This window comes from Bidens hawaiensis, unplaced genomic scaffold (assembly GCF_021521415.1).
Source record: "Bidens hawaiensis isolate Kalapana, Puna unplaced genomic scaffold, B.hawaiensis_p1.1 tig00035036_1, whole genome shotgun sequence".
NCBI classification, from domain to species: Eukaryota; Viridiplantae; Streptophyta; class Magnoliopsida; order Asterales; family Asteraceae; genus Bidens; species Bidens hawaiensis.
Genome location: NW_027496082.1, coordinates 214,772 through 223,305, shown reverse-complemented (window position 1 = coordinate 223,305; position 8,534 = coordinate 214,772). Strand labels below are relative to the sequence as shown.

Below are 8,534 nucleotides of genomic sequence, written 5' to 3'. Positions count from 1 at the left end.
CAACTTTACACATCGATATCACCTCATTTTCTCTCCTCTCTCTCACAACTTACAACCGCTTGTCAATCCAAATAGCGGTCTCTCTCTCTCTCTCCTTTATGTGGCCATCTCTAATGATGAACATCAGTTCGTGGGTTTCGTTTATATCCAAACCGTGACCACATCAGCATAGACTAATGACTAAAACCTATTCAATAATGTGACATGGGTTTTTATTATATTGCAGGAATTGGAAACAATCCACTCTCAAAGATGAACAATGTCAAGATTTTTACAACTTGTGCATTCTTGCTTTTATGTTGCACATTAGTGCATTCTCAAGCAGGATATGGCGCAACATCCAATTCCGCATACGGTTCAGCACTACTAGTTCTTTTATCCCCAGCCACTGAAGAACCGCTACCACCCGCACCTGAACCTGCACCCGAATATGTTAACCTATCCGAACTCCTAACCGTCGGGGGCCCATTCTCCACCTTCTTAGACTACCTAAAGTCCACCAAACTCATTGAAACACTACAAACACAAGCCAATGACACCGAAGAAGGCATCACACTTTTTATACCAAAAAACACAGCCTTTTCCAACCTTAAAAAACCATCACTTTCAAACCTTACATCCGACCAACTAAAATAGTTGTGTCTTTTTCATGTCCTCCCACATTATTATTCCTTATCCGATTTTTAAAACCTTAGCGGGTCTGGTCCCATTAACACGTTGGCTGGTGGAACATATACGTTAAATTTTACTGATGATTCGGGACGGTTCGGATTGGGTCGGGTTGGACGAATACAGTGGTTAGTAGTAGTGTGCATGCTAAGGACCCGGTGGAAATTTATCAAGTGAATAAAGTGTTACTTCCGGAAGCAATATTTGGGACTGATATACCTCCGCCTGCACCAGCTCCGGCGCCGGTGGCGGGGCCGGATCTTGCTCCGGTGGCTTATGGCCCAGATGGTGATGGTGGGAAAGGTAAAGGGAAAAGTGTGAGTTCGGATACGGCAAAGTCATCGACTCCGTCGGGTTCTTATTGGGTTAATGGGTGGAGGAGAGTGGTGATGGTGGTTATGTATTTTTGAATTTGAAGGATTGTTTGTTAGTTTATGATTATTTTTTAAATTTGATGTTTTATTGTATTTGTGTCTGGATTTGAATCGAAGAGATAACAGAAAGTGAAGTTTATAAGGGTATTCGTAGTGGTTATGAAAAATGTCTTGCCACGTTACTACAGAGGCATTGGGGCTTATTCAAGTTCTATGCGTAGTGTTTCCAAACTCATGTATATAATTATCAATAACGTTTGAATTAATTAAGCGGTTAAAAAAATTTAATTAATGGAAAGGTATGATAGGCTTATGTAATTAATTACAAAGCTTGCAAAAGTGTGAATGACCCTCACATGTGGGCAACGCCATCATGGAGAAAACGTCGTGAAGAAAAAAAGACAAAAGTGCCCCATCCGTAGCGATGTTGTGGGCGTTTTGAAGATAAGAATTGGTGGGCACGTCCTATTGTGAATACTCTAATGACTGTGTAAGAAAAGATATCGATTGATTTCGACAACTGATATTTATTCCTTTATCAAAATGATCGAGTTTTGATTTAAACATCACTTTATTCAACTGATATTTAATACTTATATAATCACACGTATAGTAGGTGGATGGGCTCATTTGGGTGTGTTTTGGGTTCAACCTAATCAAACCCGAAATTTGGTTGTTCGATTTTAGAGTATCCATATTCATATCTCAACTTCTAAATAAAAGAAAAACAATAATTTATATCGTTTTTAAGTACACAACTCAACCGACTTCAAATTATATAAGAAAAATAATCAAATTTATACGTGAAATAAATTATTAAAAAATAAAAAAAAAATTAATGATAACCAACACTACAAAATGATTTTTTGTTTTTTTTTGTGCAATGAAAGAGTTTTAATAGTGTGGAACCAAAGGTCACGGGCTCAATTCTCATTAGTAGTGTTTTATTTTGATTAATAGATATAAACTTCTTACAAGGGCCATTGTAAGAACTTGTTTATTATTACTATTATTTTTTTCTTACTTTGGCCCGTATTGAGCTTTGAAAATTTAACCCAATTGGTAAATTTTCAAATTATATATCACACAATTAAAAACGTGATTTTAGAGCATTTTTTTACTCGTCCCAAGCCCTAAAATTTTATGGAATTCTCATAGACGACCCTGGTCAGAATGGGTAAACAAAATACAAGACATGTCAATTATATTTCACAACTGAATGTAATTTATTCTTTAAGTATTACATGGTTTTTTACATGACATTTCTAATATTGTGAGTATATTTTTAGGATTTTAATTTAATGTATTGTAATAAAGTTTGTAATATACTTGAACTTATTCTGATCCATTTATGTTTGATTACGTCTGTTTATGTTCATTCTTTGGATGAAACATTGAATTTATCTACTTAATGTTTTATATTTGTTCATTTATGTTCGTTTAAGTGTGTTTATTTATATTAATTTATGGTTGCCTATGTTCATTTACGTTCATTCATATGTGTTCATTTATGTTCGTTACCTACATTCAATTATATTTGTTTAAGTTCGTTTATGTTTACATCCTACAATTTATTAAAAAATAGACATGTCAACTCACAAAATTGAAGTCAAATAAACAAATAATTGCATAACATTATGAAGCTTTACTTTCTTTGTATCCATTATGTAACAATAATCCATGTGAGCTTGTGATGAAGCAGGTATAATTTATTCCAAGGTTTTCTATTATTTCAATGATTTATATATATATATATATATATATATATATATATATATATATATATATTATTTTTGTTTGATTATTAATCCATAGTAAGTGAAGGTGAAAAGATTGTGTTTGAATCAAATTATATATTGCAATACTAATTATTAATACATCCTGATTATTATTGTGGTTATATGTTATTTGCGTAGGAGTTTTTCATGCAAATGGCTGATGAAGTAGAACTCTTGGCGATTATTTATTTCAATAATTCGGGTGATTTAAATAAAATTATTCCAATTCTGTATATATTTTGCAAGTTTATATGAAAACATTTTATATTTTGAAATTTTATGTTGCTGTCATAAAGTTATGGGACACTAGAAGTCTTAAAGCTCCAATTACTTAGGCCTGTTTTCAAGATATGTCACCAAGAAAGTAGGTACGCATTTGATTTGAACGTTTTGCTAATGTGTATTCTTAAACTCATGTATCTAGTCACATAATATACGGCTCCGGTTATCCACATACCCTTTGACTTATCCACGCACCCTTGGATTTCATACGATCATATACGACTGCAGAATTTGTCAGCTTTTTGCAGCCTTTGTCTGCTGTCGAGGAACATTCCATACGATAGTATGGCAACTAAACAATCATATGAGGGTTTTTTTTTACAACCAGCAACTTTGAAGACCGTATGAACTTTGGGTTTGTGCGTTATATATATATTAAAACTGATAGAATATTATATCACGTTCGGAACATTGTGTCGTGTCAATTAATACACTGAATATTATATCACGTCCGGAATATTGTATTGTGTCGTTACGTAAACAATGGTAAGTATGTACGGAATATTATATCATATTTAATATAGCAACTAGGGGTGTGCACGGTTCGGTTCGGTTATTAGCATTAACCCAACCTAACCGATCGGTTATCGGTTCGGTTCGGTTAATTTCGGTTAATAATCAATATCAAACTTGTGCTAAAATTTTGCTTAAAAATACATGAAATGAATGTTTAAATGCATGAAATGAATGCATAACTACATGAAATGAAGGTATAAATATATGAAATTGAGATATTAGTACATAAAATGGAGATATAAACACATAAAAATGATAGTATTAAATTATTAATACATATAATACATGAAATAGAGGGAAAAAGGCTAGAAAATATTAAAAAATGAAGAGTTCGGTTCGGTTTGGTTAATTTCGGTTAATTCGGTTTTCGATTATATCGGTTCGGTTTCGTCGATTTTCGGTTCGATTTCAGTTAACGATTCAGTTATTGCTCACCCCTAATAGCAACTACATCCGTATAGTAACCACTAGTGATAGGGCAAAAATCGGGGGGAAGAGAAGGGCAGGGCATAAGTCACATTTTTTAACACACACGGACTCAACTCAATCAATTATGTTTTTGGTTTTTTTTTCCATACGATCGTATGGGAGAGTCAAACTCCGTACACCTGCACGCTCAGTGTACTTATGTTGTACTTTTATCACATGAGATTCCATACGATCGTATAACTCCTATACGATTGTATTTAGGGTGTGTGAGTTTTAGAGATGGTGTACCAAACTTCCAATATCATGACCCTAATTTATTCTTAGACTGTTATTGTATCTTCATTTCAATGTTAACGTGTGGTTAGAATTAATAAAAAAAAAGTATATAATTTATTACGGTAAAACCAGTTAATAAGAGGCGTGAAGACTGAAGAAGAAAATGAAGATAAAAACAAAGAAAAGAATAGTGTGAGTGTCGTCATTTTTTTTCTCAAACCATCTAAGACTCCAAGTTTATCTATTTAGAAGTACAAAAACTTACTCCAACAAGGAAACTGACTTCAAGTGTCTTCTTTATAATTTTATAATCCATTCATTCCATTGAAGTGAAAGATGAATTAACTTTTTGTGCATGTATATGTATGGATTAGTTTATTACAAATTCAATATTTGTTATTTTAGTTTTCGAATACCTTTAAAGAAAACTCATAACTAATAACGATGAAGCATTTTTATAGTTTGGAGATTTCTTATTACAAAAATATTTTGAAAAGAAAGAAAATTCAAACCAACTTCTTTAGGTTTTTATTCATCTATTGCTAAAGTTAATTATCATGATACACCAACGAAAAAATTAATGTATCATGCCTCGGTTTAAAACTCTTGATAGTTCTTAAATTTAAGCTTCAGACTTATGCCGCTTCAAACAGTGGCGAAGTTTGGACTGAGGCACCAGGGGGGCCGAGCTCAAAATGTATACAAAATTTCACAAACGAGGGGGGGCTGGACTCAAATTTTCGACCAAAAAATGCTAAACTTACACTACGTAAAAAAATTTTCGGTCGAAAACGGGTAAATTTACACTACTGCGCAAAAAAACAGGGGGGGGCCGGGGCCACCCCAGGCCCCAATAAAGATTCGCCTCTGGCTTCAAACACACAAATATCTCCTTGGAGCCTAAGCCCGCTGACACACACTAATGCGGCAGTACACCATCTTGGAATTTATAGTGCTCTAGAGTTCCATATCCCGTAAGACCATCTCTCTTTCTACAGTATAGGCTTTGGACGAGTACTTATGCAAGCTAGAATATCAGTTAAATTCTTCACAGAAGCACTTACTCTCACATTACCCGACATTGGTTGCCTAGATACAAATAGTTTTAAGGACATGTCTAGTGCAAACACATGCGTACCACTAGCACCTGCAAACTATAATGCAGTGCTCCCCGCATGATCCGTGGATCGGAAGCTTTAGGACAATAAACTTTATCCATGTAAATTAATTTAAGTTTTAAAACTTAAAACTAACTTTCTTTATTTCCATAAAAATAATGTAATTTTAACTTTGTCTTTATAGTTTAGTGGTATTAACGATCTAGTTTCACAAGTTTTGAAAAAAAAAATGGATCGAACTTGTAACTAAACTTTGAAAAATAACATTCTAAACCGACTAGATTGGATGGTTCAACAAGTTCGATAGTTTATAAACACACCAATCAGATTGAGCTTTCATGCTTAAATCAAACTCAATTTAAAAGGCAAAGTAAAAAATCAATACTACAAATCCTTTAGTCTGAAATTTAATTATATATAGATGCAAATGCAATAAGGTAAATGGTTGTATTTTACATGTTTTAATTCATAGTTTCTTAGAGTATCCCATCAACAATCTCACATTATAAAATTAATTTCTCTCTTTTCAATCTACAAAATTTAACCCACTCCAATCTTTTACTCCTATTAGGCTGAGTCTAGTGGGCGATAATATGGGGCGAAAAGGGGTGATAAATTGGTGGAACACCGCCCCTCCCCACCCCCCCCCGGCGATAATTGGGCGAAAAGGGGCAGGGGCAGGGTAATATTGTCACCCGTTGAAGAAGATAAATAATAATATTTTAATAAAATGACCGTTGTCAAACGGTCAACTTTAAAAAAAATTAAACAATATATATATATATATATATAAACATACACCATTCTTCTCCATTTTATATCCATTTTATACACAAATCGTACCCAATTTCTTGCAAAAAATAAACAAAATGAATCTTAGAAACAACCCGAACCAACCGAACTACCAACTCCCTGGTTTCGGTCAAGCGTATGGTTCGCAATCGAGCCAACCGAACCAACCGAACTACCAATTCCCTGGTTTTGGTCAAACGTATGGTTCGCAATCGAGCCAACCGAACCAACCGAACTTACAATGGAGCCAACCGAGCCAACCGAACTTATAATGGAACCAACCGAGCCAACCGAACCAACCGAGCTATCCGTATCAATTTTCCGACCCGAACCTAAACATGTACGCCAACTATCTCAGCCCGCAAAACACAATGCCGGCGTTCGGGTCTACAACACCGGAGTCGGAGCCGGTGACGGTGCCGGAGACGTAAACGTCACGGGCCTCCGGTTCAAGCAAAAAGGCGACCCGTAAACACAAAAAGAAACAACTGGGGGAGCCGATGGCGCAATGTGATCCGTACAAGCATTGGAGCGAGGAGGAGGAGGTGGCCCTCGCAAGGGCTTGGATCGTCATTTCGGAGGATCCCGACGTCGGTAAGTTTTTTAATATTAAGTATTTATTAAAAATGTATTTAGTGTTTATTAAAATGTATACTAATTTTGACAAATAATTTTAATTTGTAGCTAACTTTCAAGCCACCGGGGTGTTTTGGAAGAAAGTATTGGAAGCTTGGCTCGCGATAACCGGTTAACCCGAAGACTGTCGGGGAAAAGAAGCGGTTCAAGCCCACTGGAAGGGGCTTAACGCCGATTGTCAAAAATTTGCCGGGATAATTAACCGGTTGCAGGGGTCCGGCTGGCGTAGCGGTCATAACGACGTCGACATTATAAGTCAAGCCTTGAGCGACTTTCGAGCTCAGGGTCACACTGTTGAGCGGCCCGGGAAACCGTTCAAGTATTTGAGTTGTTGGGAAAAGCTACGTGGTTGCTCGAAATGGAAGGGGGTACCAACCGTTCCGGCCGCCCGACGAGCCGGCTCATCCCGGCCTTCAAAAAGGTCGAAGACATCGTAGTCGAAAAATCTGAGCACACCAAACACACCCTCCGATGCTCGTAGCTTCTTCCTGGACGACACGGTCAATTTAGCCGACGATGTTGATATAGCCGACGACGAAGAGGTAGAGGAGTTGCCTCGACCACGCGGGAGATCGAGAAAAAATAAGGAGGAAGGTTCGTCGTCAACACGATTCAATACGGAGCCCGTTGAAATAAACGAGTTGGTCGGTCGTTTGGAAACAAATGCCACCGTAAATAGGAGCCGACCTTAGAGCATCCAACAAACAACAAGAAAAGCTGAACCAGACGTTGGAATAATGAAAAACGACTACGAATATCTCAAAGCGGAGGGGTTTCACGATGAAGCCAAATTATTGTTTCAACGACGAAAGTGAAAAAATGCGCGAATATTACGGATATTAGTTTCTTTTTATTAGTTATGTTTTTATTTTAATTTTTTTCTTTAGTTATGTTTTTTTATATTTTTAGTTATGTATTTTTTTTAGTTATGTTTTTTTTGTATTTTTTTTTATTTTAATGCATTTTTATTTAATTATTTAAATAAATTGGTTTTTATATAATTAGTTTAATTATAAAAAGAAAATAATAAAAAAATACACTGTGGGCCTAACTTGTAGCCCCTACACCATTACACCCAAAAAACAAATTTCCACTCCATGCTGACTGGGCGTCACGTGTCACAATTCGCCCCCAATTGTAGCTCCTCCACTACACATAGCCTTAACAACCCAATCTCATCATTTTTTTATTAAATAAATTCAATTTATAATTAGTTTTGATTAACTATATAAATATAATTAAGTAATTATATTTTTTTTTAAATATAAAAAACTTTAAATAATTCAATAATGGTTAAAACTAAAATTTTATATAAAAAATACGATTTTTTAAACAAACTCCATTTTTAACGAAATTTATACCGGAATGCTCACAAAAAAAAACTAAGTAAGACTGTGTTTTTAGATTTTTTTAAAAAGTCAAATATAATAAGTTATAAAACAAAAACCAAAAAGTATATATAATTAATTGGTGAGAATTAAATAGAAAAAATTAAATAAAAACACATTCAATTACATGCTGACACGTGACCATTAATGAGAAAAAGAAGGGATTGCAATCTCAATTGGTGGACCGATTGGTTTGTCTCTTTAATGCCATTTTTTTTAAATGTTAGGATTGCAATCCTATATCATAAATGGGAGCAGTCTAGTTTACCAAATAGA

At 35.0% G+C, this 8,534-nt stretch overlaps 1 pseudogene; it reads left to right on the top strand.

Annotated features, from left to right (window-relative positions):
- The first annotated feature begins 204 nt into the window (after positions 1-204).
- LOC143586881 (fasciclin-like arabinogalactan protein 7 pseudogene) lies at positions 205-1,079 on the top strand (annotated as a pseudogene).
- The last annotated feature ends 7,455 nt before the right edge of the window (positions 1,080-8,534 follow it).